The 26,062-nt window shown below is 46.5% G+C and overlaps 1 protein-coding gene and 1 pseudogene across 2 annotated transcripts in view; one reads left to right on the top strand and one right to left on the bottom strand.

The window, feature by feature from the left end:
* Positions 1-26,062, bottom strand: part of RAP1GAP2 (RAP1 GTPase activating protein 2) — a gene marked incomplete at both ends in the record, with an annotated part of 211,514 nt that overhangs the window by 145,911 nt on the left and 39,541 nt on the right. The window lies entirely within an intron of this gene.
* LOC311174077 (heterogeneous nuclear ribonucleoprotein A3-like) lies at positions 24,468-25,320 on the top strand (annotated as a pseudogene). Its single transcript has one exon. The product of its transcript is annotated as a heterogeneous nuclear ribonucleoprotein A3-like (transcript).

The raw sequence follows: 26,062 nt of genomic DNA, 5'->3' as shown, positions 1-26,062 counted from the left end.
ACCCAACACTAATGATAAAGGACTGATCACAAAAATCTGCAAAGAGCTGATGAGACTCAACAACAACAAAGAAAATAATCCAGTCAAAAAATGGGCAGAAGAGCTTAAAAGAAACTTCTCTGAAGAGGAAATGCAAATGGCCAACAGGCATATGAAAAAATGTTCAACATCACTTGTCATCAGGGAAATGCAAATCAAAACTACCATGAGATACCATCTTACACCAGTGAGAATGGCACATATTAAAAAAACTAGCAACAACAAATGTTGGCGAGGGTGTGGAGAAAAAGGAACTCTTCTGCACTGTTGGTGGGAGTGCAAACTGGTCCAACCACTGTGGAAAGCTGTGTGGAGATTTCTGGACCTACTAAACATAGAGCTTCCATATGACCCAGCAATTCCACTCCTAGGTATTTACCCAAAGGACACAGAAACATCAATTCCAAAGAACACCTGCACCCCTATGTTTATAGCAGCACTGTTTACAATAGCTAAGCTTTGGAAACAACCCAAATGCCCAAAAATAGATGACTGGATCAAGAAGATGTGGTACATATATACCATGGAATATTACTCAGCATTCAAAAAAGATAAACACATGCAATTTGCTGCAACATGGATGGCGCTGGAAGGGATCATGCTCAGCGAAATAAGCCAAAAAGAAAAAGAAAAATACCGGATGGTCTCACTCATAGCAGGAATCTAGAAAACTTAAATAAGGGACCAGGAAAATGAATAACTATAAGAAAGTGAAAATCAAAATCAACAAAAAACTATGAACCAGAGACACTTTTAGGGGGGCGGGGGCGGGAGGGGAGGGATTGGGGTCAGAATGGGGGGCTGCAATTGTATGGGGAATATAACAATAAAATTTATAAAAAAAAAAAAAAAAAAAAAGACATCTTTACAGACACATCACCCAAAGCAGTGATAGTGAAGGCAAAGATAAACAGCTGGGACTACATCAAATTAAAGAGCTTTTGCACAGCAAAAGAGACAATAACAAAAACAAAGAGAAACCCCACCAACTGGGAGAACATTTTTGCACCCAACACTAATGATAAAGGACTGATCACAAAAATCTGCAAAGAGCTGATGAGACTCAACAACAACAAAGAAAATAATCCAGTCAAAAAATGGGCAGAAGAGCTTAAAAGAAACTTCTCTGAAGAGGAAATGCAAATGGCCAACAGGCATATGAAAAAATGTTCAACATCACTTGTCATCAGGGAAATGCAAATCAAAACTACCATGAGATACCATCTTACACCAGTGAGAATGGCACATATTAAAAAAACTAGCAACAACAAATGTTGGCGAGGGTGTGGAGAAAAAGGAACTCTTCTGCACTGTTGGTGGGAGTGCAAACTGGTCCAACCACTGTGGAAAGCTGTGTGGAGATTTCTGGACCTACTAAACATAGAGCTTCCATATGATCCAGCAATTCCACTCCTAGGTATTTACCCAAAGGACACAGAAACATCAATTCCAAAGAACACCTGCACCCCTATGTTTATAGCAGCACTGTTTACAATAGCTAAGCTTTGGAAACAACCCAAATGCCCAAAAATAGATGACTGGATCAAGAAGATGTGGTACATATATACCATGGAATATTACTCAGCATTCAAAAAAGATAAACACATGCAATTTGCTGCAACATGGATGGCGCTGGAAGGGATCAGGCTCAGCGAAATAAGTCAAAAAGAAAAAGAAAAATACCGGATGGTCTCACTCATAGCAGGAATCTAGAAAACTTAAATAAGGGACCAGGAAAATGAATAACTATAAGAAAGTGAAAATCAAAATCAACAAAAAACTATGAACCAGAGACACTTTTAGGGGGGCGGGGGCGGGAGGGGAGGGATTGGGGTCAGAATGGGGGGCTGCAATTGTATGGGGAATATAACAATAAAATTTATTAAAAAAAAAAAGTCAAAATGAACAAATGGCTTCATTTTTGGTGGTTTGACTAAAATGTTTTATTTATGTTACCTTTTCTCAGAATACATTTTGTCTCCCCCTCCTGTTTATTTGCAAGACCTGTACAACTATCCTGTACAATGTGAAAGGGAAATGTTTAGAAGCTGACTTTTCCCCCTAAGTTAAAAAAGCAGAAATCCCATTATCCCTAAAATCAATGGTGTGAAGTAGTAGCATTTTTAGGCTGTGGGTCCTTCTTTTTTTTTTGTTTTTTTTTGTGGGACCCTCGCCAGTGGCCAGGGATCAAACTGGCGCTGCAGAGACTGCGGGCAAAAAAAAAAAAAAAAACAGGGAAGGGAAGAGCACAAGGGGCTATGGTGACAGTTCACGGGTGATGTGGTGGGAGAATTATGGGAACTACACCTGAAGGGAGAAATCAAATATTGTACAAAAGTGAACAACGATGAAATAAAAAAAAAAAAAAACCCTCTGGGTCCAGTGCTCTTTTCTAGAGGAAACAGCCCATACTGGCGGGGCAATCAAAACCTTTCTGCTATGCCCACAATGAACTTGTTGATGTGTTACTGTTCTTTCCTATCTTGAAATTAAGTCCTTTCAGCCATAAAGACAAACATCAGGCTTATCTTCTGTGTTGACACAGACTCCCCAACTCTGAGCCTCCCGCTGAGCAGCTGTCTGTAATTCTCAAGCTTTCTGCCAGACCTGCTTTCTGGGTCCCTTCCATCAGGAAAGTTTACCAGCTGTCTGGCCTGCATCACTCCTATTATAATCTAAGCTCTCTTTTAGTGAGCAACTCCCCTTTATCCTCAGGAAAAGCCCATTTAATTCCCACCACCTCCTCCCATCCCAAAATCCTTTCCCCCTCCGGATCCAATCTGCTTCCAGCCATTTCTCCTTCAGTCAAGAGGCAGGATCAGGATTGAGTGAATGGTCACATATGCTGGGTCCCAGTTAATAACTAAAGGCCCAACATTTGCCAAGTATTTCCTTCTTCTTAACACATTAGAGCAGTTTCAAGGTTATGGGGAGTTGGGCCCGGGAGCCAGCTTTGTGAGCACCATCCATCAAATTTAGTGTGGCAGGGGCTTGTGGGGGAGTGTGTTCTAAGATCAGCTCCAGGCAAGGACAGCCATGACCTTCATGTGGCCCCGTGTGGGTCTTGAGAGCTGCTCTCTTCACGATGCAGGAAAGCAAGGGTCCTGCCTTTTCTAGAGAGCCTGGAACAGCAACCGCCTCAGCGGGCCAGGACCACGAGGCAGTGGGAGGCGGGAGAATAGGTGAGGGCAGGTCACCCTCCACCTCCTCACAGGTACAAAAAACTGAGAGAGGGTGGCTAAAAGGGTGTCTGCCATAAAAGCCCCAACCCAAGTTGGCCCAGCAAGGTGAGTCTGGCAGGAACTTCAAAGCAGCAGCTCAAACTCCAAGGTCTCTTTGAGAGCACCTAAAAGCCACCCCTCAGGGAAGGGGGTGCCTTCATAAATACTGTTTTTCCTGCTAACCCTAGTGGAGTTTTTTAAAGCATTTTTTGAAAAATAAAGGAATACAACTGGTTTCACTTCCAAGGGCAGGTGGCCTTGGAATCCCTACCAATTACACAAACGTGATTCCCCAGTCAGAATGGGCTTGTTCAGTGTGACCCTGACCAGCTGAAAGCTGGACAGCTCCCTCCCCTCATCTACAAATGTGAAGGTGCTAATACCTCCCAGGCTTCTGGAGGAAGCCAGATGACTAGAGCTGACCCACAGATGCAAATGCAGAGAGCTGGAGACTCCTGGAGATTAGATGACTAAGCCAGAGACTCACAAGCCAGTCATGAGATGAAGCAGGTCAGTTTTCTTGCCTGCTCATTCTCTTCTGGTTGCCAGACCTTGACTACCCCTCTGTACACCCAGGCACCATTGTTTCAGGGGTAAGCACATAAACCTAGTCAGTTTTAAGAGTGAACACCTGCATTTTTGCCAGCAGCAGAGAAAGAGGGAGCTTGCTATCTCCTCAGGTTTCCAAAGTTGGTAGGTGTCATAGGAAAGGAGAGTTGCCTGTGAATGAAGTAAACGCAGAGGAAAGCAGAGTCAAGAGACAGGGGGAATCAGATTGCCTGATATTTTCTGACTCACTTGGCTCCAGCCAGTCCTGAAGCCATTTCTTAAATGTATCAATTATAAAAGTTCTCTTGGAGGGCCTCCCCAGTGGTGCAGCAGGTTGAACACAGTGCTGTGAAGCTGTCCGCAGCCTCTACAGTGCAGGTTCGATTCCCGGCCGGCAAGGGAGAAATCCACATGGTGCAGCAGACCTCTCCTGTCTCGCCCGCTGCTCCCCTCAGCAGTTCTTCTCGTCCGTCTGCCTGTTCTGCTCCCCGCTCTGTCCCACAGGGTGAATCCTCTCACCCTCCCAAGCCTCTGTCCTGTACCTCAGCTCTTGTACAAATAATAAAAAAAACTTTGAGAAAAGAAAAGAGTTCTCTTGGATTTTGTTCTTCCTTTATCATACTTTGTTTTTCTTCTTAAGCTGCCCTTGAGTTAGATTTCTACTACTAGAAACCTGGTTAATTAACATAGAGCATCTGCATGCAATGGAGAAGGAAACACCTGAGCGGGGCAAACTAACAGCTTCGGACAAACAACAATCACATCATTCCTTCATCTTGGCAGCCCCTCCCAAAGGCAGCCATAGAGAAGCTGTCCCAGGAGGAGCCCCTGAAGCTGCTTCCACAACACCAAATACCCAGCTGCACCACCCCACCCAATGAGTGCCTGACTTGGGGAGCATCTGTAGGCTGTCCTCTTGACTCTACCCAAGAACAAGGCAGGGGTGGCACAAATCTGCCCCCACTGATCATACAGGAATCTCTCCCTTCCCCTTTACTGCCAGAATGTAGGTCACTCTTTTCATCCTTCTTCAGTGAAATCAAGGACTATTCAAGGAAAATGTTGGGGCGGGGTGGGGGGGGGGAAGGCACACTCAGACAAATCCAAAATGTAGGACAATTTATAAAACAACTTTGCCAGGTCTCCTATTATATATTTAAAGATGTGACAACCAAGTACAATGAATAACCATTGATAATATGCCAATAATATAAGCTAATATACAGTCTATATTTAAATGTGGGACACATTTGGATATGGGATATAGATTGTTACAGCATTAAGCTAATATTAATTTTCTCATATGTGATAATAGTCTTATAGTTATGTCAGAAAATGACCTTGTTTCCGCGAGACTCCCATTGACATCTGATATGTAGGTATGAAGTGTCATGATCTGCAACGCATTTGTTCTATTTTACCATCATTACACAGAGGACAGCCACGGCACATGTACTAAATGGCGAACCTGGCCGAATGCAGGTGCTCATTGTACTAGTGTCATTTTGCATAGGTTGGTAATTTTCAAAACAAAAGGCTGAAAAAACCTATCACCTTTGTCTAGACCTGCCTGCCCTCAAATCTACACATACATATGCGCCCGTGCACAGCAGCCACACGGGTACCCACATGCATAGTGATGTCAAAGAGCGCTGGGTCAGAACCAGAAACCCAGCATCTGGAGCAGACCTGCCTCTCATTATTCATACTTGCTTTTCTGTTTTCTTAGCTATAAAATGAGGGTGAAAGCTTCTATACATACCCGCAAGCTGCTGTCTGCTCCACTTCAATGGATGGAGCAGTATAGTGAAGGGGTTAAAAACTGAAAGCAGATGCCTAGATGAGATGATCCTTTTTATCTTAAAGCTCTTCCTTAAGAGGTGGGTGTAGGAGACAGAAACTGTCTCCAAGGATTTTGATTTTTATTTCCTCGGGCAAGTCCCTTCCTACCCAATTGGTCAGTTCTGGCCTTCTCAGGGAACCTAGTCCCTAGAACTTGACCTTGGGCTTGAGATCGGAAGACAACACACCCCCTGGACAAGTCCCTGAGAACTGGCCTCTCTGTTCAGTCAGCAAAGGAAATGCATTTGGGTTCCAAGCCGTGGCTTCCCCAAGGGACCCTCGAGGCAGAACCTGTGTCTTAATAACTATGAAGATGAAAAGCCAAGGTCAGCTCTGAACTTGGCTGGGGAAATCAGTGCATTCAGCCTCACAGCCAGCTTGCTGGCCACCTCCTTGGTCCATTCAACTCTGGATTCCTAGGGAGAGGTTGAGGATGTTCTCAGCAAAAATCTGTTTCTACAAAGATCCCAGGTGGTGTGGGAACTTCAGAGAGCAATAGTGCACTGACTTTTGGAGTCCTGGCCCAGTTGGGAAGAGGGTGTGGCAGGCAAAGCACAGCTGGAGAAACTCAGAGGGTGAGAAATCAGAAAACTGAAATCACAACATAGAGATGAGGTACTGCCCCAACAGACCGGCAAAATATGCGTGCCTAGTGGTGGTAGGTGCAGAAACCAGAGAGCAATTTAGCAGCATTGTTAAAATAAAGTCACCTACCCTATCACCTGGAAACATCCCCTCTAAGATTTACTTAGAGAAACACTTGCACATATGCACAGAGACAAATCAGAGGGAGTTAAAAGGGAATATATATATATATATATATATATATATATGAAACAACCATTTAGAGAGGAGATAGGTAAGTAGGAGATATTTGGAAGCTATATAGATAATATGCAGTGGTTAGAAGGAACATATATGGACATCTATGGTCACTGAAGATGTACGTAAGAATGTATTTTAAATATTCAGAAAGATAGGTACCAAATTCTGCGCAGTGGCTACTCTGGGAGGGAAGGGAGGGACTGACTGGAACAGCTGGCACAGGACACTTTACTGTTCTGATTTTTTTTACTGAAAATTGAAATCTCATAAATGGATTTTAGAAGGAGGTGACAGGGTGGATTGGAAGAAAGGCAAATCTCACCATATTCACTTTTGCATATATACTATATCATTTTGGTTTTTGAACCAAATATATGTAAATACACCTACTATTGAAAATGAATTATAAGTGAATAAATAACACCAGTCACAATAACCACAATAGTTTAGATGGCTTCATAGAAACGCTTAGCTTTGGGCCATTCTTCGGAATATATCCTAAGGAAATAAATTCTGCACATGTAAGAAACCACATGCACCAGGGCCATTGCTCCAGTAGTATTTGCGACAGTGGGGAATTTGAAGTATACTAATGCCCACTAAGAGGAGATCAGTTTATTTATTTATGCCATGGAGACAAGGCTGCTGAGGGGGTCTGTGGATTCATGCTCTGAGGATGCTCCTCCACACATTCCCTCCCACACATAGGCAATGAGGGGGTCTCACATGGATGATTTAATGCAGGTAACCAACTTTCAGGCAATGCTCTGGCTGACAACACAGATAAAACCCAAAGGCACTCAAGGTTTCCAGCTTGGGCCTCACACTCAAACAGTCTACGCAGCCTCCCCAGCTCTACCCTCTGAATTCCAGTTCAGAGGGCCTGGGTAAAGCTCAGGAGTTTGAATATTATTTTTAAGGTTGGGGTGGGGTGTTAATTGTATAAAATTTTATTGAGGTCATGTTGACTCAGGAATCTGAAATTCAACGAGTACCCCCAAGATGTTAAGAGTCACTGGCTCATGTGAATGTGAATTTATAATTTCTGTGTTATGGAGGAAGGATTAATTACAAGAGCTTTTTGGTTCACTTTTCTCATGTTCTCCTTACATTGGGTTAATGTAAATGCACAGACCTGTACACATAAATAATGACTTTTGTGTGTATTTATGCACAAGTGTGGGATGGTAAGTTCTGCTGGAGCAAACATCTTAGTCTGTTTTCCAGGCAGACCAGAAAGATAATGTGTTATACTGGTAATATATCACTATTCTCCCATCCAAGTACTAACCAGGCCCGATCCTGCTTAGCTTCCGAGATCAGACGAGATCGGGCGCGTTCAGGGTGGTATGGCCGTAGACAATATATCACTATTCTATTGCTGTTATTATAATAGCATCAATTAATTGATAATATAAGTTTAAACATATTAATAAATAATACATTATTATTATAGCAAGCAATTTCATTGTATATACCATGAGACTGTACCACTTTACATATGCTGACTCAACACTCAACCCTCATGACAATCTACAAGAAATTACTGCTTTGCCCCCATACTGCATATGTAGAAGCCAAGGGACAGAAAGGTTAAGCAAATTCCCCCTGGTAAGGCACAGAGATTTCCCACCTGACAGGAAACTCTAAGAGACCAAGCTCTTAGAAGGAATTATGCTCAGTGAAATAAGTCAGAAGGAAAAAGAAAAATAGCGGATGGTTTCACTTATAGCAGGAATATAGGAAAACCAAGTAAGAATCAGTGTAAAAAATAATAATAATAATACAAAACACAAAAAAAAAAAAAACAGACAATTATAAACCAGAGACATCCTACAGGGGAGGAGGAGGGAGAGGGATCAGAGAGAGGGAGGGAGGAAGGAGCATAGGGGACTGAGGTGATGGTGCACGGGTGCATTGGTGAAGAAAACTCTATGGGGACACCTGAGGGAGGGGCGGGAAGCAAATATTGTTTAAAAATGAACAATGATATAAAAAATAAAAAAAAGAGTCCAAGCTCTTAACCACTCTGCTCACCCAACAGCCTTCACCATGACTGATGACAGCCAGGAGGTCAACACCAGGCTGCAGCCAGTTCAGTCTCCACTAGCACACAGGCCATGTCCTAAATGTGGGCTAGGATAAACACCTTTACTTTGTACACTAAAATAGCCCTTTCAGGCCTCCCTGGTGGCTCAAGGGGTTAAGCACCGCACTATGAAGCAATCCACAGCCTCTAGAGCATGAGATCGATTCCCAGCCGGCCAGGGAGAAACCCACATGGAGAAGCAGACCTCTTCTGCCCCGCCCGCTGCTTCCCCTCAGCAGCATACTTCAGTCAATCTGTCTGTTCTGCTCCCCACTCTGTCTCTGGTGAATCCTCTAGCCCCCCACATCTCTGGCATGTACCCCAGCTCTTGTATGCATAAATAAATAAATCTTTAAAAAAATAAAATGGCCCTTTCATAACATTCCCTACATGAGCTCTTTTGCTGTCTTACGCCATCTGCTTTCTGTTCAGTTCTCCCTCCTCAGTTCATGCCCTGGTTCCCACTAGGAGGGGCGACATAAAGCCAGGACTGCTTGTCAGGGGTGCAAGAAGGGAGCCAGGCATGGCACTGGGAGGTGGGCCCCAAGGGTCCTGGAGCGAGAGGTCCCAGGCAACATTCTCTGCTGATGGGTCACTGCCTGAGCCCCAGCCTTTCATGGACAACCGAAGTCACAGGACGGAGGGTGAGCACAGAGATAAGAAACAGTATCTTCCTGATCCTGACAGTCTCCACGTCCTCCACCTGAGCTACATCAGAAATCAAGTAATTCATCTTTGAGACAGGAACCAGCTGCACATGGAAGAAATGGGAGGGGAAGAGGAAGTGGGGGACAGAGACTGAGAGAGAGCAAGATGAGAAGCAGAGAGGAAAAAGACACAGATACCCAGAAATGGGGACAGAACAGTCTCCACTGGAGAGGAGATGAGCAAAGCAACCCCACAAACAGGACACAGCAAAGGGAGCACAGCAGTCAGGAGCTCGTCACCTGCTCTTCAGGGCCTGGCCAGGGTTCCCACGTGCCTCGCCCGCATCTCCCCAAAAAGCAGGCGGCATAGTCCCACTTAAATCCTGAGTTCTAAGCATGGGCCTCCTACCTGCCTGCCTGACCACAGAGTGGGGTTGTACTGGATTAACAGTGCCACCTGCTGGCACAAGCCAGAACTGTCAGCGCTCCCATCTGGTGCCCACCACCAAGAACAAGCCTGAATCCCCGAGAAGACAGGGGACTCCCTATGCCACTCTTCTGAAGCACCACACTCACGAGTCTCCCTGAGAAGAACTCACTCTTCCCTCAGTGCTGTTTCTCATCAAGTTTCCTCCATTCATTTCTAGAGCCTGACTCAGTATTTTAAATGCTCCATATTTTTCCCCACTCTGTGCCTTTGCCCTTTTTGCAATTCCCTCAGCGTGAAATGGCCCCTGCAATCCCCCCATCCCAGGGGATTCCTTTACAATCTTCAAATGCCACCTCCTTCAGGAAATCTTCCTTGATTCCACCAAGAAGAATTTACTGCTCCTCCCTTTTCTCTACCTGCTCCTCCCGTATCTACCAGCATTGTCTCAAGCTTTGTGGTTGGTTGTTAAATGTCTATCTCCCTCATAGGTCTGGAGCTCCTTGGGCACTGCAGGCCTTGAATCACCTAACCGTGCTCAGTGTCTTCAATAACAACTACAGTCATAAGTTAAGTGTTTTTCATGTATGAGATCATCTAATCTGCAAACAGCCCTATGAGGTAGAGACTCTCATCATCTTCACTTTCCAGATGAAGAAAGAGAAGCTCAGAGAGGTTCACGGTTTTTTTCAAAGTAACCTCACTAATGGGTGGCAGAGCCACCTACAACAGTGCCCGGCACAAGGTAGGTACCCAATGAAGTCATTAAATAACACCTTTACTTCTGCCGCATCAGACCTCGGTGTAATTCACAGTTCAGTCAAAGCTTGAGCATCCTGTGTTCTTACTTTCATTATTCCAATTGTGACCCAGTTATTTCAGCGAAGTTTCTCCTCTTCTCTTCCTTCCATCTCCTCTCCAAACTGAACGAAAATGACCCTGTCTTCACAAGTGAGAGAAATGCTAGTGATCAGCCTGTGCGTAAAGGCAAGAGGTACAAAAGTTTTTAGGTGACATTAGACACTATCCAAAGGCAATCCTCAAAGATTCCAGGTGTTCTCTTCAGAATGACCACAAAGATTCCAGGTGTTCTCTTCAAAATGACCACAGATGAAGAAAGAGAAGCTCAGAGAGATTTAGGGATTTTTCAAAGTAATCTCACTAATGGGTGAGGTTACTACCTACCTGCTCTTCCTCTTCTCTAGCTAAGCCTCCATACTTTGTTCACTCAACAGAATTTGAAACCAGGGCCTCCCTGGTGGCGGTGGCACAGCGGGTTGAGTGCAGTGCTGTGAAGCTGTCTGCAGCCTCTGCAGTTCGAGTTCGATTCCCCGCCAGCCAGGGAGATTCCCACATGGCGCAGCAGACCTCTCCTGTCGTATCCACTGCTCCCCTCAGCAGTGCTTTCCCTCTGTCTGCCTTTTCTGTTCCCTACTCTGTCTCTGGTGAATCCTCTCACCCTCCCTGTGCCTCTGGCCTGTACCCCAACTATTGTATAAATAAAAAATAAATCTTTAAAAAAAATAAAAGTTTAAAAAAAGAGAGAATTTGAAACCAGTATACATTACTTCCTATTCAATTTTGTTGTGTCTGAACTCTGTTTAATGAGGAATTGCTCCCGTGTTGTTTCTACACTCTCTCCAGCTGCTATATTTGTTACATGGTCACTCGGGAACATGACTGCCTCTTCTGACTTGACTGGAGGAGCCTGAGCAGAGTTTCCACAGCCAACCTAGAGGGGAGTGTGTGGGGCGCAGGCCTCACCGTGCTGTTTGCTCATGGCCCCGCCACAGCAGTGACCTACTCTGTGCTTGTGGTCCACTAGAATGGATTGTGAGGCACCAAGAAAAAGATATGGGTGCAAATGATTTTTTAACTAAATTAGAATCCTAACAGTTTTTTCTTTCTCAGACATTTATTAATGCCTGAACCCACACCATTTGGGGATCCAGGCATGCAGATCTTTCTGGGGGAATACTGACAAAGCCTGGGCCCCATGTTATTCAAGGAGCTGAGGTCCTAGGGTTAGAGGCCAAAACCACATAGGACAAAGGGGTTTTATGTGGCCTCTCCCAGATGCACATGACAGGGAACTAGCAAGGTCCCAAGGGAGAGAGGGAGAGAGTCCAGCTCCTGCTGACAGGAATCCCCAACAGCACCTGCACGTCCTGGGTCCAAGCATAAACAGAAAGTGGCAGAGATCAGGTGTCAGGAAGACACCCCACACCCACGCTTCTTGCCCATAATACTTAAATACCCTGAACCTGGCCATACCACTCCTCTTTACAGTGTTTGACACATTACCCAGAGATTTTCTACATGCCCATGCCTCACTGGGAAACAGCAAGGCTCACTCCCCCGTGGACCCCAGCGGGAGCTAATCAGCATGTGTCTGTCCCTAGAGGGCACCATCCTCCCATGCCCACACCTGCGTGTCCCAGCACCATCACCGGGCTGGCCTCTGGGCCTGTGTGCACGCTCAAGAGAAGAAAATGACAAAGCCCACAGAGTTGAATCCAGCTCTATTTCAAATGCCAGCTGTATGGCGGGGGAGGGTCACTTAAACACCTGGAACCTGTTTTCTTCTATTTTAAAATGGGAAGAACAGCAGGAGCCACTTCACAGACGGTTTTGAAGCTGGAACAGGGCACGAGAGTCAGAGCCAGGGAACCGGAACCGGCAGCTATTTTTGTTGCGGTTATTAGGGAATGCCAAAGATTGCTGCTCCAGTCGGCCTGCTCCGCGCCACCTAGTGGCACTAGATCTGCGCAACTCAGACACACTGGCCTGGGCCCAGGAGCCCGCCCAGCACAGCACTGTGCCAGGTCACAGACTGGGTAGAATCTCTGGGCTGCTGTCGCTCTTGGAAGGTCTTCGGGGGAATCGGGCCTTCATGCTCAACCACACTGTGATGTGGAAATGTCCTGTATCTGTGCTGTCTGATATAGTAGCCACTTGAAATGTGGCTAGTGGAATGAGGAGTTGAATTTTTAATAGTACTTAATATTAATTAATTCAAATGTAAATCTCCACACATGCAATCTAATATTAGACAGCACTTGTCTGGAAGACTGAACCCTGGGATCCAGCTGTGCTCCAAATCAGATAAAGTAATGCCCTGAACCTCACAGTTACAAGAACCAACACATCCCCTTTTCATGTACCCCTTTTACCTGGATTCTGGACACTTCAAGAGCCCTGACCAATCAGATAATAACTGACTGACCAACCAGTCCTCTCCTAGGGCAAATGAGCACAAAATGAATTCAGAGAAGACAGTTGGAAGCAATGAACAACTGCTACTAAAAGACATGAGGAACAAGGTCCCTGGAAATACTTATGGGTCCCAGTCAGTACCCCATTCTTCAATGATGCTGCACACCCCAATCCTGGAAGAACTGGGATCCATGGTGGCTGAAGAGCTACTCAGGCCAATTCTGTGCCTCCTTACTAGAGATACAAGCCTGGATTTGGAGACAAATAAACCTGGTTCTGTTCCACATAGCCAGCTGTGTGGCCTTAAGCCAGTGACAACCTCCCCGAGCAGCTGCAGTGACCTCCCCTATGCAGCTCTGGTGGAGTCGCTCTGTTTCTCTACCCAAAACCTCTAACCAGCTTCCTGTGGCTCAGCAAATTAAACACACTCTGAAGGCTGACTTTCAAGGCCCACCACCACAACCCAGTCCCCACCCTTTAGACCTGAATTATTATGCTCAACCTTATGCATTACCTGAGCAAAGCTTGCTCTTGTTCACCTACGGATCTGTACAAGATTCAACAGATAGGTCAATAGAATCAAACAGATACCCAGACATATATCTTTGGATGTGTAATATTTAGTAGTGGAAATGGAAATTTAAAATATAGTGCTGAAACAACTGACTGATTACCTGGGGGGGGGGATTATAATTTCATCTCTCATTTTACCCCAAAATGAACTCCACATTGGTTCAAGAGTTAAACGTAAAAGGAAATAAAACTTAAAAAAATAAAATAGGGAACCATCAACTTTCAGAAAGGACTTTTTCTTTCTTTTTTTTTTTTAAAGATTTATTTATTTATTTATTTATTTATTTATTTATTTATTTATTTATACAAGCACTGGGTACAGTCAGAGGCACGGGAGGGTGAGAGAATTCACCAGAGCCAGAGCGGAGAGTAGAACAGGCAGAGTGATGAAGTACACTGCTGAGGGGAGCAGCGGGCAGCAGGAGAGGTCTGCGTGCCATGTGGGGATCGAAGCGGCGCTGCAGAGGCTGCGCCACCAGGGAGGCCCTGAAAGGACTTTTTCAAACATAAAAGAGAGTGCTAATAAATCAAGAAAAACATGAACATTCCAATAACACATTGAGAATATTTCCTGAAAACATTATTTCTTAACCTGTGAAAACTTATCACATTAGTGCTAGCCAAATAATAATCAAAGATGCATACAAAGATTTATATTCAAGGAGGTTTTTGCAGCACTATTTATATGCAAATAACTACTGCATATAACAATACTTATATGCAAATTACTATTATTACTGCAGCAATGGTTAAATATTGAAAACAATCTTAATATCTAAAAATAAAGCAATGGTTAAATAAATTATGGGACATTATAAAGATAGGATGGTATGTAACATCTTAAATCATGTATTTAAAGAATAGTTAATGGTGCTGAAAATGTCATTATATAATAAATTTTAAAAGGAAGCTAAAAAGCACAAAAAAACTAAATAAATACATCAAAATGATAGCATTTGGGGTGGTAGATCACAGCGCTTTATCTTTTTTCACTTCAATATTGGTACATATTTTCTAAACCTTCTACAGTGAGCATGTACTATTTTTATAATCAGGGAGAAAAATTGCTATTTTTAAAAGGGAAAAAAAAAAGATCGTGCCAATATAAGGAAACGCTTGTGCAAGAAGGCAAGGAAAAGGAGAACAGAAAAGGTACATGTAGGGCCTGTGGAGAGAAACTCAGAGACAGGGAGGGGTTTCCTTTGCTTATTCAGGACTACATTCATGTTTGTATATTAAAAAGGAAAATAAAATGTGCTCCAGTGAGTCAAATCAATGTAAATATTAAACATCAGTAAGGATATAGGGAAGAGGACACTGAGAGAAGAGGCATATGGCCCTGGCAGAAGTGTAAAGGGTAAAACCTCTCGAGAGCAATCTGGCTCCACTGATAGGACTGTACCCCAACAACCCAGCCTCCAGAGCCCCCACTATTTTTGAGGCAAAAGCCAGAGGTCATGCAAGGAGACACTCAACAGCAGCATTGTGTGAATATCAGAAAATGGAAACAACCTAAGTTTCCATCAACATGATATACAATGGAGGAAACAAAAAAATGTGGTTTGTACAAATAAATACTAGTTGGCAATTAAAAAGAAGGAACTAGATTTATGATACCCAGAATAGATTGCAAAATCCATGCAAAGGATTAAATCCACTGGAGAGGGGCACAAATACAGAATTATAATGGTCTCAATGCATCCACTACATCCTCCAGCCCCACACTGTTCTAAGCACTTGGTATGCATAAATTCACATAATCCCAAAACTAACCCTACAAGAAGGTTTTAGGTTTACTATTGCTCCCATTTTACAGATAACTAAACTGAGGCACAGAAAATTAAGTAACCTGCCCAAGATCTCACAGGTGATGTCAGAAGCAGGCCCTGTAGCTCAGCAGATATAGCAGAGATACTGTGTGACTTGAACAAATTCTCAAAGACAGCCATGCTTGTGGATTTGTATACACACACAGACTCCAGTGTGTTTCTGGAAACCTATCTGTGGATGTGAAAGTAATTAAAGCGGGGACTGAGAAAAGACACTCCGAATTCCTGAGAGTGTTCACCTCTATGAACACAGGAGACAATACTGGGGCCAAGGAGGAGAGATTACAGAAACCTAACTTCATGATGTTTTCACTCTTTTATTTTAAAAAGAGCCCAAAAATACATATACACAATGGAATATTACTCAACAATCAAAAAAGATAAACACATGCAGTTTGCAGCAACATGGATGGAGCTAGAAGGGATCATGCTCAGCAGAATAAGTCAGAAAGGAAAAGAAAAATACCAGATGGTCTCACTCATAGCAGGAATTGAGAAAACCTAAATAAGGGACCAGGAAAAAGACTAATTAGTACAAAGTAAAAATCAAAATCAAAAAGCAACTATAAACCAGAGACACACTACAGGGGGGTGGGGGGGCGAGGAGAGGAAGGATTAGGGTCAAAATAAGGGGGGGGGTGAAATTGTATGGGGAATATAACCAAAATGAAAATGCATACATTGTGCAAAAATGAAAAATGATGTAAGAATTATATAAAATAAAATATTAAAAAATAAATAGATAAAAAGAGCCCCAAAAGTTAAATATAGAATTACCATATGATCCAGCAATTCTGCTTCTGGGTATATAACTAAAAGGAAAAAAAATGAAAGCAGGGACACAAACACTCATGTTCATAGCCACATTCTTCACAGTGACGAAGAAGCGGAAGCAGCCCCAGTGCCCATGGGTGGATGAATGGAAACATGGTGTACCCATGCAATGCCAGGGTTCAATGTTTAAAAGGAAAGCAATTCCGACACCCACCACAACAGGGGTGGACCCTGAAAACATTACCTTAAGTGAAATAAGTCAGACACTAAAGGACAATGACCGTATCATTCTACTTCTGCAGTCAGTTTCCTCGACAGAAGTTCCTAGACAGGTGGTTCTCATGGGTGGGGAGGAGCGGGGGAATGGGAATTGGTGTTTACTGGGCACAGTTTCATTCTGGGATAATGAAAATGTTCTCCCAATGGGTAGTGGTGATTGGGGTGCGACATGACCTCAATAAACTTAATGCTACTAATGGTACTCTCAAAAATGGTAACTTTGGGCCTCCCTGGTGGCGCAATGGGCTAAGCACAGCACTGTGAAGCTACCCGCAGCCTCTGCAGCATTAGTTTGATCCCCAGCAGAGAGCTACACACATGGTGCAGCAGACCTCTCCTGCCTCGCCTGCTACTCCCCTCAGCAGTGTATTTCAGTGGATCCACATGTTCTGCTCCCCACTCTGTCTCTAGTGAATCCTCTCACCCCCCACACCTCTGGCCTACACCCCAGTTCTTGTATGCATAAATAAACGAATCTTTTTTTAAAAAAAGGTAACTTGGTAAGCTTTATGTTATGAATATTCCACCCCAACAAAAATCAAAGGCTTGATGAAAATACAACAGAATTTTTACAACTGTCATTCTTGGGTCATCAGTACTCAGAAGTTCACCTGGTCGTTATTACAAAAGGCAAGCAGGAGTCTCAACATGGAAGGATGTGGATCAGGCCTGCAACAGGCAGGCGTGCCTGGCTGCTGGCCTTTCCCATCTCTCCACTCTCCTATTTTTACTGCATTGTCGTTGCTATGGAAACAAGGGGCACCTTGGGTTCCCAGAACTCAGCCCAGGTGCTGCTAACTCTGAATAATGTCAGAGTATGAAAAAAAATAAAGCTCCAGGCATCTGGGCCTCATATGCACACACATCTGCCCTCCTGACACGCGTGTCGCGTGACCGTGTGTGCATGGTGTGCCTGCAGTGCCACCTCCAGCTGCTCACCACAGTCCTCAGTCGCCGGCCTACGTCTGGGTGCCCATCATTCCAGTCTGCCCACATGGGTTACTTGCATGCACACCAGCATGCCACCTGGGCACCTTGCCCACACAGCTCAGGACTGGCATTACTAGTGTCAGAAATATCAAAACAGGTAACATTTACCACGTGCTGACTACACATCATGCTTCACCTGAACTATTTATCAGTCCAACTTCACAATAGTACCTATTGTAATCACTAAGTAATAAGGCACAGAAAGGTTGTGTAACTTGCCCGAGGTCACTCAGAGCACAGAAACCTAATCACTGAATCTGTATTTTGGGGAAAGAGTTTTAAACGTCATTGTTTCCCAAACAGCTGCAAACACAGCTGTATCAGAAGCACCCCTAGTGGTGATTACACACACCCTGATTACACACAGGTTTCCGGGGGCCCACCCAGCCTGAGGAAGCAGAGTCCCAGGTGGGTCTGCACTGCAGCCATTGTGGACAACCACTGGCCCAGCCAAGGTTGAGTAGGCTAACAGGGTTGGGCAGGGCATGGCAAGGTTGGGACAGGGGTAGTCCCTTCCAGTCCTGTGCCTGGGCCCAGAAATGGTCCTGGGAAATTGTAGCCCAAAGCTCCTCAATTCCAGATGGCATCTACCAGCGCAAGGCAACCAAGAAAGTGGTGATGATTACCACACACATACACACACACAAACACCAGGGCAGGGCTCCAAAAGTCAGTTATGTGGCTTTGTGGCCTACCAGGCACGGATTTCCGCCCACTCCACCCTCTCACAATGAGCTGGGTGTGGGGTGAGAGATGACACTGCTGGTTCACAGCTCAGTCCCAAGCAGGGAGGGGTGGGCCACCTCACCTCGTCAATAAGCAATGTCAGAACTGGATTAGGTCCTCAAGAGGCTCCCACAGACCTCAAGGAGAGAGAGAGACTGGCAGAAATCAGCAGAGCTCCATAGAGCAGGAGGAGCTGTGACCCTTGAGGCTCAATCTGCTCCAATGAGAACAAAGTACTCTGTTCTCATTGGGGGAAGGGGTGTTTGCAGAAGAAGCAGCTTCTCAGCTGGTCCCAGAAGGGTGGCCAGACGATACTGGGGGTGGGCAGCATGAGTAAAGACATCAAGGCCAAATGCCCAAAAACAGCAAGCCACACCATCTGGCTGAAGCTAAAGGCCAACAGGTTATAAGAAAGTGGTTATAGGGGTCTCCCCGGTGGCGCAGCGGTTGAGCGCTGGGTTGCGAAGCTGCCCGCAGCCTCTGCAGCGCCGGTTCGATCCCCGGCTGCTCCCCGGCCACCGGGCGAGGGTCCCACATGGCACGCAGACCTCTCCTGCCGCCCGCTGCTCCCCTCAGCAGTGTACTTCGGTCCTTCTGCCTGCTCTGCTCCCCGCTCTGGCTCTGGTGAATTCTCTCACCCTCCCGCGCTTCTGACTGTACCCAGTGCTTGTATAAATAAATAAATAAATATTTAAAAAAAAAAAAAAAAAAGAAAGAAAGTGGTTATAAATGGGGGGAAGAAACCTAGAAATGTACTGAGGCACAGAGAGTTTACACAACTTGCCCAAGGTCACCCAGCTGGGGAGACAGGATGGAAACAGAGACTGCTTGACTCTGAAGTCCACAAATTAACTGCTAAGATGGAGTTCTATGATTGGTAGCCTCTCCTTCTGCACATGCTATTAGGTGAGCCTGGCTGGTCTTAGAATGGGTTCTCAATGGGGTGAGGAAGCATTTATATCCCTGCCCCAGAAACTCAGCCTTGTCTGCAGAATTGATTGTCACTATTGAGGGGTAGGTAGCTGGCATCTTGTGTGGGCAGACACTAGAGATGTGTTCTACATCCTACAATGCACACGCCAGCCCCCACAACAAATTATCCAGCCTCAGATGGCAACAGACACCCTGGTTAAGAGTGACGTACCCACCTGGAGTCCACTTTAACATCCAGCCCAAACTGAACCATTGACAATCTGCACGGTTGTTCACCCCTTGAACAGGGGTTCCCAAATTTGCTGCACATTGGATGGGTCTTTTAAAAGCACTGATGCTAGGTCCCACCCCAACATTCTGGTTTCCAAGTCTGGAATTGGGTGCATCAGAATTTTTTAGACTCCCAGGTGATATCAAAGGGCAGAATAGTTTGGGAACCATTGCTTTGGTGGCAAGGGGAAGAATCAGACCAAAAACAGTGGGTACTAAGGCCAGAGAGAGGAGTCACTGGTGATTAAATGCAACTGGCAGGGGGTGGGGACCTTCCCACACTGCAGTCCAGGGAAAAATCTGGAACCAGCACAATGTCTGCCCTTCACCCTAAGAACCAAGGCCTCCTCAGAGCAGGAAAGGCAGAGCCAGAGATGGCTGTGGGGGTGACAAATTAGTCAAGGCTGGCAGAGGCCCGAGGAGGAGGTTAATTGGAGCCATCTGGGCAGAAGCTAATAGGCCTAAGCTGAGAGAGGACCCAACCCCCACGACTCAGGGCCTTCACAACCCAGTGACAGAGAAAGAACTGGATTTCAAAGACAGAAAAGGTTAATGGAAAGTGAGTCCAGTGTGGAGATACAGCCTGAAGTAAGCAGTCAGCAGCTGAAGGTGGGGAAGGGGTGACCTGGAGAGAGGGACTAGGGCATGCACCCCAGGGAGCCAGGAGCTGAGGCTTGGAAAGAATGGCACCCCCAAGTAGGGGGACACGCTGATGACCTGCGAGCTGAATCTGTTCTACAGAATACACCACATAGTTTGTTTTTTAAATTCCTGAGTTCACTGTCAAGATTTTGCCTAAAGCTCCAGATCTCCAGCCTCTCTTATAAAGCGGAGGAGCTGGAGAGGCCAACAGCATTCCTGCAGAGTGCCGATATACTCAGTCTGCCCCGGGCCCATGCTCCTGCTTCTATTCAGCCCTGCCAGATCCCTACAGACATCAGGTCTGTCTTCAGAAAGAGACAAGATCCTAAGTCAGATAGCAGCGAAGGTGAGGACTTGGTAGAGACACAGGAAAGGAGCAGGTGCTGGCAACACCAACACGACAGCCAACCTCTCGTGTCCTGATCCTGCACCCACCAACTTTGTGCTGTGTCGTCTCAAGCCAGGAACATCCCCGCTTGGGGTGTGAGTGTCCTGACCAATACATAAGGAGGTTGAAGCCCAGGACCTCCCCTTACCCATGCTCATGTCCACTGGGTTCCTGAGGCTGTCTGCGCCAACCCCTCTCAAAGCTCCGGCCAGGCTTTGAGATACAGCCTAGAAAACCTGGAAAACCCTTCCAACAAAGACCAGTCCACACAGTGAGAAATCCTAAGCCAAGGGGCCAGAGAAGACCAATCAGGGGAGAAGACTCAGAGTATAAGAGCCACCTTACAAAGTCTGAAGGAGTCTTAGGAGAAAGAAGAATTTGCCATTTTTAGGAATGCGGGAGTTGAGGGACCAAGGAATAGTAGTTACAGAGATTCCAGATGAGAATAATTATCAGTTTTAAAGAATCAGAGTTGAATTGCAAAAGAATAGACATCCTGTAATGAGCTCCCCATCACTGGTGGTAACCATGCTCAGGCTGGGTGACTCGATTTAAGGAGTACAAGGAATTCAAATAGTATTTTTATTTCAAGCCCTAAGATTCAAGGACTCCAGAGATCTGAGGGTCTCTCCTGAAGATTCCCCTCTTTCACTTCCAGGGAAACTGGATAAGGAACTAGGCTCTGGACTCTGCCTCCCAGAGAGGGAAGACCTAGGTGATCTGGACAAAGCACAGACTGTCTACTTCCTTGCTCCCCGCCCCCAGGACCAGGACCCCAGCCCCATGGTCAGTCTAGCAACCACTGGCACATGGCCCCCACCCAAGCATAGCTTCAGAGGCAGTGGGAACAGCTGGCTCCTGGGGAGGGGCCTGCTGTGACAAGCTAGGCGACCATCTATATCCCTGTCCCCCACTCCCTGCTATCAGCCCCAGAGAAGTCAGCAGGAAGAGCAGGAGAAAAGGGAGCACCTCCCTGCTCCCAGACATCTGTAAGTGCTGCCTGGGCCCCTGCCTATCAGAAGCGTGGGGTTAGGGGCAGGCTGGTAGTCCTGACACACCCAGGACTCCACAGTGTGTGGACAGAAGCACAGGAGCCACAGGGAGCCAGAGCCTCTCTGCAAAACCCAGTGGGAAGAATTCTTTGCCAACACTGGTCAGCAGCTCCCAGTGAGCCGGGCAAAGCCCCCTCTCCATGAACCCTGAGCCATCTTCCCCACCTCTCCTCTCTGGGCTGGGAAGACCTGTGAAGACACTTAAGCACAAGGCCAGAGACCTGGGGAGCCCACATGGCCCCTTTCAGGGAGCTGAATGGGGTGAGGGAAGGCCCCTGGGTAGTTGACCCCAGCTGGGAGGTCACAGGCAGCCCTGTCTACATTCATGGCTTCTGCACCCCTGCCCTTGTCCTCCACACTAACAGTCAGCCTGTCCCAAGGGAGCAAGGACATTCACCTCACCAGCCATATGGGAAACATCCTCACAGGGTCCCAGGAGTAAGCTGAGCCCCTCCTGCCTGCTGTCCCACACCCATTTCAGCAGAGCCCCAATGCCCAGTACCTACTGGCCAGTCAACTCCTTGCCTGCCCATCAACAGATACCCACTAGAGCTGGCTGAGACCCAGGGAGCTATCTGTCCATCAAGAAATCAGAACAGGACTCACCAGGGCTTCCTGGGCATGGCGGGGACCGGCCCGGACAAGAGCGAGGAACACTGAAGTCCCTGGAATTTGCAGACCTTGCCGTCTGGCAAGTGGTGGCTCCAGGTGCATCTCCAGTGCCTGGCAATAAAATCAGGCCACAGCCCAACTGCCAGCTAAACACCAGCTTGCCTTGCTTCTCCCTGGAGCCACTCACACCCTGAGACTCCAGATCCCAAAACAGTCATGTTCGTGGTTACCATAGGAACTTGCTAAAGCCAAAAAAGGCACCACACAGTCACCCACATGGCCCTCAAAGCTCATGTCCACCTGCACAGGCAAGAGTACACACTTGCCTTCCACACACCTACATACGCCGCCTACACATGCCAACGCTGTTCTCAGGCTCAGAGCCCACTCTCAAGAAATCAACGAGCCAGGGGTTGATACTTGAGATAGAAACAGGGAAATGCCCCACCACCACGGAACAGTTCTGAAAGTGGGTTCTCTCTGCATACCTGCTCCAGCCAGTTGTCAGTTACAAGGGCAATGGCACCAGTCAGTGCCCACCTGGAGTTCACATGCCAAAGGCACTCCAGGAGCTGAGCAGGATGGGGGCCACAGCCCAGCACCACCACCAGCTCTGCGTGCAAGGCCAGGGAAAGGGCATGCCTGGCCTGCTTCCCCAGTCACAGACCAGCTCCTATAGCCCTCAGCATGCTGTTTCTCCCTTCTGTGCCTACAGGGAGAGCGGGGTATAATGAGGGTAGGGATCTACCCACACAGGAGGGGCAAGTGGAAAGGGGGAGCAGAAATTATATTTTCAGAGCTTACTGCCTCCCTCTACCCCAAACTGCCCAAACTCCCTCATCTCCATAAATGGAACAGACATCCACTCAAGGGCTTGCCTGGAAACCTGAGTCTTCACAGTGACCCCTCCCTTGCCCTCACCTCCCATATCCAAACCAGCTCCAGGATGAGGATTCCATCTCCTCCACAGCCTCCGATTCATCCACTCTCCCCAACCCCACTGACCCTATCCTGGCTAATCACTCCAATGATTCAGGGGATGGTGGCCAGAGGGCCCTCAGACTCAAATATAACCACATTATTCCCCTGTTTAAAACCCTTCCATGGCCCCTGGTCACCTAGAGAAGCAAACCCAGCCCCCACAGAACCCTCCTACACTCCTAGAAGAGGCTCAGCCTACCCCCACACTCCCATCCCCTCTGGCAATGATAACTACACAAAGGCCCCCCCCACAATTTCATGCTTTGCTGCCCTGCAATCTTCCTGCCAGGCCTTTCTCTCCTCCAAGCTGACCTCATTCACCCTGGAGATGGCTCAGGCATCACCACATCTCCAGGAAGCTCTCCTCCATCCTCTGAGGACATCTCTGTTAGCACTTGTCATGTCCCATTGCAATTGTCCGTCTCCCTGCAGAGCTGTAAGCTTACACGAGCAGAGACTGTCATTTTCATCTTTGTTTCCCCCAACGCCAGGGCCCAGCACTGGGCTTGGAATGAAGGTGCCTGAAAATTGTTAGCTGAACTAATTTTACTTTCTAATACCACAAAACATCAAGCTCCTTCTGTCCTTGACAACCCCAGCAAACTCTCAGCAGATACTCCAGGTAGGTGGAAGAGCTAAGATAAGGCAGCCCCAGACAGCACTAGAACATCTTTGTGGTGCCTCAAGGATTCTTGTAATTTACAGTAAACAAAGACCTGGTGACCAAAGACAGGAACTGAATCTGCTGTCTCCTGCTGAGACTGTGGCCTTGCTGACAGCACCAAGTGAACTGGGAGAAGTAATCACCTAGAAGTCGTGTATCTGTTCTCACGGAATGGGGGTGGAAGTCCTGAATTTAAAGACTGTGGCACAACAGCAAATTGAGCTTTCTGCAGGTGGCAAGGTCTCCAGAGCTGCCATCAGGGGCCCCAGGGCAGCTACACAGACACACTGTCTGCTCCTATTCTGTGTGGTCACCTCAACTTTAGTAGGATTTTGAGATCTTAGCTGGTGAAATCTGAAACCTAGAGAAGGGTCACATGTGGTATCTTCTGGCCAAACCACAGAACAGCTGAAATGCTATCCCTCCCCCCCTTCCCCAAGGCTGCTCCTCCAGCACGCACTCTCCCCCTGAGGAAGAAATAAGGGCACAGTCACCTCTAAGCCTGTGACGTGTTTCCTCTATCCTGAGTCGCCATATCTCATGACCTAAGGCTGAAAGCATCAATTAAAAGGTTAGATTCTCGGCATCACTTGACTAACCCTGCCTCTTCCTCTCAGTCCCACATTGAATCCAAGTTGAAAGAGGAAAGTTGGGTCACAAAACAAAGATGTAGCCAACACCCGGTGGCCCTCAGCTGGACTCCAGCCATCCAGGGCTGCCACCTCCACCATGATGCAAAGGAACAAAAGCAGTTGAGAAAACAGTTCACTGGTGGTCTGAGTTTTGACACTACAGGTCATCGTTTAAGAGAACACTTTGAGAAATGAGCACACTTACAGGTGGTATGGTGATGAGAAACACCCCCCCACCAAACAAAATGTCCCAGGGTCTTTGGATTTGTGGCTTACTCTTGTGTGGAAGAGGTGGGAGCACAATCTCATGAGGTTGCTGGAACCAGAGAGAGCTGCTTCTAGAAAAGATTCTGTGAAGACTGGTGCCCATTTAACAGCAATGAAATTTTTTGTTGGTGGTATTAAAGAAAATATGGAAGAACATGATTTGAGACCACTTCGAAAAGTACAGCAATGGAAGTACAGAATGGAAAAAAAGAGAGGATTTGCTTTTGTAACTTTTGAAGATCATGATACAGTTGATAAAACTGCCGTTCAGAAATACCATGTTATTAATGGGCATAACTGTGAAGTGGAAAAGCCCCTTTCTCAATAAGAAAGGCCATGTGCTGGATTACAGAGAGGCCTTAGAAGTGCATCTGGCAGCTTTATGGGTCATGGAGGAAAGCTTGGAAATGATGCAGGTAACTCTGGCCATTGAGGAAACTTGGTGGAGGAGGTTATAGTGGTGGAAGGAGGTGGTGGCAGCAGAGGCAGTTATGGAGGAGATGATGGTGTATATAATGTATTCAGAGGTTATGGTGGCAACTATAGCGCTGGCCATGGCTACAGTAGTAGAGGAGGCTCTGGTGGCGGTCAACCAGGATATGGAAACCAAGATAGTGGGTATGCTGCTGGTGGTGGAAGATACATGTTACAATGAAGAGGACATTTTAGCAGTAGTAACTATGGAGGTGGTGGGAACTATAATGATTTTGGAAATTATAGTGGACAACTACAGAGATCAAATTATGGAGCCATGAAGGAGGGCATTTTTAGTAGAAGAAGCTCAAGCTGTCCCTATGGTGGTGATTATGGATCTGGCGGTGGAAATGGTGACTATGGTACGAGAAGGTTCTAAAAGAAAGGCAGCAAGGAGGGTCTCCCTGGTGGCCTAGAGGTTAAGTCTCAGCACTACCACCATGAAGGCCCACTGTGATCATCTGAGTTGGATTCCTGGCCAGAGAGCTGACCCACGTGGGCAGCAGACCTCTCCTGTCTCACCCGCTGCTCCCCTCAGCAGTGTATTTCGGTAGATCTGCCTGTTCTGCTCCCCACTCTGGCTCTGGCCTACACCCTGCACCTCTGGCCTACACCCCCAGCTCTTCTATGCAAAAATAAATAAATAAAATCTTTTTTTAAAAAAAAGAAAAGATCAGCAGAAAGGGGCCACAATTCTTAGTGAAAGAGGAAGGGAGGAGGAAATGTGAAGGAGAGAGCAAGAGGGAGGGAGGGAACTGTCAGGAAGGCTGCAGTTATCTGTGAGACTATCATTAGAAGAACTGTAACAACCTGCCACAAGAAGGAACGATATAAATATATGACTTACAGTCTACAACACGACGAGGGTCATCAAAACCAAGAAAATTCAGAATTATCACAGTCCAGAGGGGGTTATGAGAACAAAAAGACTAAAGATGATGTGATAACCTAGATGAAAAGAAAAAAAAAAAAACAGCACAAGAGGGGTCTCCCTGATGGCACAAGGGGTTAAGATGCAGCCTATGAAGCCATCCACAGCCACTGCAGCACAAGTTCGATCCCCGGCCAGCCAGGGAGCTACCCACATGGCGCAGCAGACCTCTCCTGACTCGCCCGCTGCT

The sequence above is a fragment of the Talpa europaea genome (genome assembly GCF_964194135.1).
Source record: "Talpa europaea genome assembly, chromosome: 7".
Lineage (NCBI taxonomy): Eukaryota > Metazoa > Chordata > Mammalia > Eulipotyphla > Talpidae > Talpa > Talpa europaea.
Note: the sequence above shows the minus strand (reverse complement) of the source record. Positions and strands in the feature narration are given on the sequence as shown.